We start from the raw sequence: 6,264 nt of genomic DNA, 5'->3' as shown, positions 1-6,264 counted from the left end.
AAAAGAAAGAACAGTTCACTGATTTCCTACAATCCTTTGGGGATCCTGGGTGGAAAATGGTGGCTAATCAAGTATTTCCATGTATCTACAAGGTACCAGACCTCATAAGTGGTCCTTTTATCTGAACTTTCTATAACATAGAGTTAAATAATTTTTGTATTCTCATGGCTAATTACCATCAACCTTCCAAAATCCACACTTAAGGAAAGAGTGGCTTGGATTAAAAAAGTTTGTTTGTTTAATTTTAGGATATATTATATGGATTTCAAAGCAAGTTAACTTCCCTAAGTATGTGTGGCTGAGGTAACATTGTGATTAATTTGCATGCTCTGCACTCATGATGGGAGAACTGAGTCAAAGTATGTTGGGTGGCAAAAAGAAGTCAACCAAAAACTAAATATTTGTTAAAGACAAAATGGAGCCCTAAATACTGCCTTTTCTAGGGCACTTCCTTGCTTAAAAATCTGGTTCAATCAAATCTGGAGCTCCCTGCCTTAGCTTCTGATTCCTGTCCCTGTTCTCAGCCCTGGGTATTGTGAGACCTGCCTGAAGATGAGGGGTGGGGGCGGTTAGCTAGAATATTAGTCTTTCAGGGCTGGCCATGCATGTCACTCTCCTGGCTCCTGTCCACGTGACCCTTTTTCCCTCAGCCAGTCCTTTATCCAACAGTGCCCTTCACAGGAGGCCTCCTCTGCCAAGCCCTCGAGGCCCAGACCAAATCCCACATACCCCTGAAGATGTCACCAACAAAGGTGGAGTTTGTTGCAAGGGGCAAAGCTGGCTACCAGTTTTAGACTGTGCTTCCCAGACTCAGAGGAGTCTGGGCTCAGAGGAGTCACCACTGTCTAGAAATGTGTACAAGGCTTCGCTAACCCAGCTGAAAGAGTGCACCTGAGCACTGCAAATCCAGGAATAAGGAGAAGATCAGAGAGATACGGGAAGAAGAGAAGATCGTCAGCATGAATGCATTTGATATCCAATGGCAGTTTACTTTAAAATGGCAAAAGAGGTGAGGGGGCCCGGAGTATCCAGTAACCATTAAGAGTACACTGAACTAAGGAGCTCTTCCTTGTCGACCTTTTTGCTAAGCACTGGAGAAGATCCAGCTCTTGGGAGCATAGATTCTAGTATTCTAGGAGGCAAGAATAACACGTGTGAACTGACAACAAACCGCACTGTACACAGTGATACAGAGGATTCATCTGTGTGGTTCATAGGTGATCAATCCTAAAAGTTCACAGAGGTCAGCTCACAGCCAACACAGAAACACAAATCACAGAAACTGTGGAGAGGGTGGGACTTCATTTAGGCCCTGAATGGTGATAAGAATGGGGAAGGAGCTGAGTGGAGAGAAGGAAAAGTCCAGCATGCTCATGAGTCTGAACAGACCAACCCATCCAGAATGGGGATTTTGTAGTTGGGAGTAGTAGAATGAAGAGGAAAGAAATGGAGTGAACCCAGATAGTGGAGACACTTAAAAATCTGGCTGAGTAGCTCATTCATTTGTAATTACATTATTCTGTCCTTCTTTCCTTCCATTCATCCAACCAATAAATATTTCCCTAGTGCCTGGTATATACGGCACAGTGCTGAGACCTGTGCCAGAAACAAGGAAGTGTGTGAAGATCATGTCGTTATCCTTAAGAACCTTATGACGTAACGAAAAGGTGAATACCATCATGTGAAAATATCAGGGGTGCTTCAAACAAGGCCTGGTGACCATTTGCTCAGCCATGCAGACTATTACCAGGAGAGGAGAGGCAGGGAGAACTCACAGCCATGTGGGGAGTTCATGGAGGTGGTGTCTGAGCTGTGCCCTGAAAGGGAGGCAAAAGAGGTTATAAAGAAAGCAGGTATTATGAACAAGCACAGGGATAGGAAGCAAGCATTTTGCTCAGGAAATAGCAGGGTAGGTGTTGGCCACAGGGGTTGATGTGAAGAGGCACCAAGAGAGAATAAGATGGAAGTGAAGAAAACTCAGCACTTGAGGTCCATCAAGGACCTCCAAACCTCCCGCCTCTTCTCTTGTCTGGAAGCGCCTCCTGGTTAGCCTCCCCTTCCCTGGACTGGGGAGTCTCTTCTTTTCTAAACTGAGAAATGCACAATTATTAGTCAGAGTGGGCCATTATAACAAACAATCCCCAAACAACAGTAGCTTAACATTACAATCAAGTTTAGTCAGCAGAGAGAGAGCCTCTCTGCTCCACACAGTCATCCAGGGACCTTCCTCAATCAACCACAAGGTCTAAAAGTCAGACACAGAAAAGGCACACCCACATTCCAGACACAAGAACTAGCCCTGGGCCCAGATGCCAGCAGGCTGAGATGTACTTTAACTATGAGCCTAGAAAAGGAAATAGGTTCGAGGAGACCCCAGCAAATCTCTTATAACCTCCATAACCCTCCTGTCAGCAGTGGCCTGATGCAGATCCTTCTCCTGGCTGCATCCTCACACAGTGAGTATGAGCCCAGGGAGCTGGTAGACTTGCTTCACATCTTCTGACCCCAGCTGCCCCCCAGGAACTTTCACTTGGTCCTCCAGACAGGTGACATAGAGGAGCAATCTGCTCCTGACCTCCCCACCAGGAAGGACAAGGACGGCCTGGGAGACAGTCACCCAGACCTGTCTCCTCCCTCTGGCGTTCCTGGTGTGATTGAAGAGGAAGCTAAAGAGCAGAATGTTATTATAGCTTTTCCATGACGCGATGTCATCAGGAAGCCCTGGGCCTCTGGGCAGCACGCTGGCAGTCCCATCATTCTTCCCCGCTGCATGGAGTCTTGTAGCCCATGCTGGAAAGGGCAGGAAGCAGTCTCCTAAAACAAATGGCAAGGCAAGACCACTCATCAGCAGCTCTGCAAAATGATCTAAGCTTCTGACTTTTGATTTACATCTGCATCCACAGTGGCCAAAAACATAAAACAGAAGATAAGGAAAGAACTAAAATGAAGGCATGGGTGCCAAGAACTAGAGGGACGGAGGGTGGGAGGGAGGGAAAGCAGCTCTGGGACAGTACCAAGTCGAGCACCAGCTTGGCAGGTTGACCTGCAGCCAGGTTGGGTCCTTTTCATTATAATGTAATTTCATTTCAGAACTTCTCCCTACTGTGACTAGGCTGCCCTGAAATGGGTCACGAGCTTGGAAGGCTAATCCAAGCAAGAAATCTAGAGATCCACTTGCTCCTGATGTGCCCTCCTACCTTTCTCCCTCAGACCTCTAGAGAGGAGTGTCTCACGGGGGCAGGGGTCTGGGTAGGAACGGGTAGGCGGGGATATCCCAGCTCCAGACTGATGTTGCCGGTTCTCTTCAGATTCATTTAGTGAGAGGTGACTCTCTGCCAGGCCTGCTGTCCAATAGTGACTAGCATTTTGCAGGGACCAAGCGTAGCAGGCCTACTCTCTGAAATGGGGGCCAGGGAAGGCCTCTCTCTGAGGTGACCTCAACTAGAGCAGAGTGAAGGGAGGGGCATTAACTGACTAACCTCTTCCATGCAAGTCCAGACCACTTTTTATGGTAACATATCTAGGTATTATAGCCAATTGTTTCCTCCAGTTGAAAGAGTTGAAAGAAGAAAAATCAGGCAACTATGCTCGACAATACAGCTAAGTGTTTAATTCGTTTTTAATGTTTACATTATTAACACCAGCATTACAAAACGATATTTTTACTTTCAAGCGATTTAAATGTGCAATTTGGTATCTCAATTACGAGGATCATTATAATTTGAAAAACTGAAGCAGTGCTTACTTTTCCCTCTCCCCCTCCCCTCTCTCTTCTCCCTATGGTGTCTGTATAAAGAGCAACCAGGATTCCATAGAGCCCAAATACCCATTCCAAATGGGTCGGGAGGTACAGCTCTGGGAGGGAGTTTTCAAGGAGCCAGGGGAGGTGGCATTCACTATGGAATGAGTGAAAGTCAGCAGGTGGGTGTTAAAATGGTCATAACTCCCTGAGGACTGGAACTGCCAAGTTGCATTCCAGGCAAGGCCTATTAATGTGTCCAGAATGGCGCTGGGTGACTGACAAGCCAATGGGCCCAGACTCTGGCTCTGACCACCCACAGGCATCAGAAGGTGGGGGTCACAGGTAAAACAAGGCTGGAGGGCCCTAGAGCCCCCTAGGAACCTGTCATGTGTCCCAAAAGACACCATGTATGCAGTTCATGATAACACCGAAGGGGCCTCCTGAAGGGGGCGAGTGTGTAGGCTCTGGACTCAGTCAGCCAGGGTTCAAATCCAGGTTCTGCCACTTACCAGCTGGTGACCTTGGCAAGTTCTCATCCTCTCTGTACTGTCTCCACCTCTGTACAATTGGAACAATAACAGTACTTGTCTCTGAGAGCCATCATGAGCACTAAATGAGCCACTACTGTATGAGGCATTAGGACAGTGCCAAACACAGAGCAAGTACCAGAGAAGGGTTACTTTATCATTATAATTCCCATTTTAAGATGAAGAACTAAAGTTCAGAGAGATTAGGGCCACCTGGGTAGCCCAGGGGTTTAGCGCCGCCTTCAGCCCAGGGCCTGATCCTTGAGACCCAGGATCGAGTCCCACATCAGACTCCCTGCATGGAGCCTGCTTTTCCCTCTGCCTGTGTCTCTGCCTCTGCGTGTGTGTGTGTGTGTGTGTGTGTCTCATGAATGAATAAATAAAATCTTTAAAAAAATAAAATAAAATAAAATAAAGCTCAGAGAGATTAAATAGCCCACTCAAACCTGGCTGCCCTGAAGGCTTCTGCTGCCCTCATGCTAGGAAGCCACTCAGGTCTCTCTCATACACAGCCCTCCCCTAGACCACTCAGACCCACCCTGGCCCCAATCACTGTGCACCCAGCACCCTGCCTCAAATCTTATCTTGATCACTTGCTAAACGACTTAACACATACAAAGTACTATTATTATTGCTATCATAGTTCTGGGCAGCCCCGATGGCCCAGCAGTTTGGCGCTGCCTTCAGCCCAGGTTATGATCCTGGAGACCTGGGATCGAGTCCCGCGTTGGGCTCCCTGCATGGAGCCTGCTTCTCCTTCTGCCTGTATCTCTGCCTCTCTCTCTCTCTCTGTGTCTTTCATGAATCAATAATAAAATCTTAAAAAAAAAAGGTACTATTATTATTGTTATCATAGTTCTGTTCAGTTGTTGTCCATCTCCACCTACTTAAATATAAAACTCACAGGATCAGGCCCTCGCCTGTCTCGTCTACCATGGGGAAGGAGCCCAGGGCTGCTTCATGGGTGTGTGACTTGTGTGGTCACACAGAGCCCTGAGTGACCAAAAGCCCCATACTGGTTTAACGCTTGGCTGTTACTGTCTTGAAATTCTTTCTTTCTTTCTTTCTTTTTTTTGTAAGATTTTATTTATTTACTTGAGAAAGAGAGAAAGGGCCTGAGCACAAGCGGGGGGGGGGGGGGGGCGGGGGAGAAGCAGGCCCCCCGCTGATCAGGGAGCCCGATGTGGGGTGCAATCCCAGGACCCTGAGATCATGATCTGAGCCCAGGCAGACACTGAGCCACCCAGACGCCCTGTCTTGAAATTCTTAATAATATTTTAACAAGGAATTTTATATTTTCACCTCATCCTGGGCCTCCACAGATTACATAGATAGTTCTGAATGAATGAATGAATCAATGAGCAAGCCCACACTCCAACTCCGGTCTATAAGACGCCAAGGCCTCACTACTGAATCACCAAAACAAGCCTCCAGGGGGTGAGAGAGGTGGGCAGGGCAGTCTGAACCAGGGACAACCACAACCCTTCTAGAAGACATTGTGCTGGGGAAAGGAGAGCCTGAGAAGGAGTTCCAGTTGTTCTGGAACTCAACTGTCTGGTTGTTCTCAACCTCTCAATCCACTTGTGCCTCAAGCGGAGTGAAAACCATTTGTTGCCACCTAATGCTACTCTTCCACTCACTGAAGACAGAGGGACCTCAGGCCCTGCCTCCTAGGGACTCTGTCAGCCAGCCAGGTGGTCTTCAGAGCCACAGCTGTGGTCAGGCCTCAGGCAGAATGATAAGACCTCTAGGTACCCAGCACAGCCCTAGGCACCCAGAACTTGACAGTAAACAGATATAATCCTTGACCTTTAGGCCTCTTGGCAGCCATCAAAACTATGTGGCTATAAATACAGCTGATGAGGAGGATAGGGCTGGGAGGTACTGCTGGACTGGGAATGAGGTGGGGGTGCCCGTGAAAGCTTCATTTTCCACTCCTCCTGAGCTCTCCTAGCCTCAGGTAGGCCCTCCCTGAACTCACTTACCTCAAGTGGG

This window comes from Vulpes vulpes, chromosome 1 (assembly GCF_048418805.1).
Source record: "Vulpes vulpes isolate BD-2025 chromosome 1, VulVul3, whole genome shotgun sequence".
Lineage (NCBI taxonomy): Eukaryota > Metazoa > Chordata > Mammalia > Carnivora > Canidae > Vulpes > Vulpes vulpes.
Note: the sequence above shows the minus strand (reverse complement) of the source record.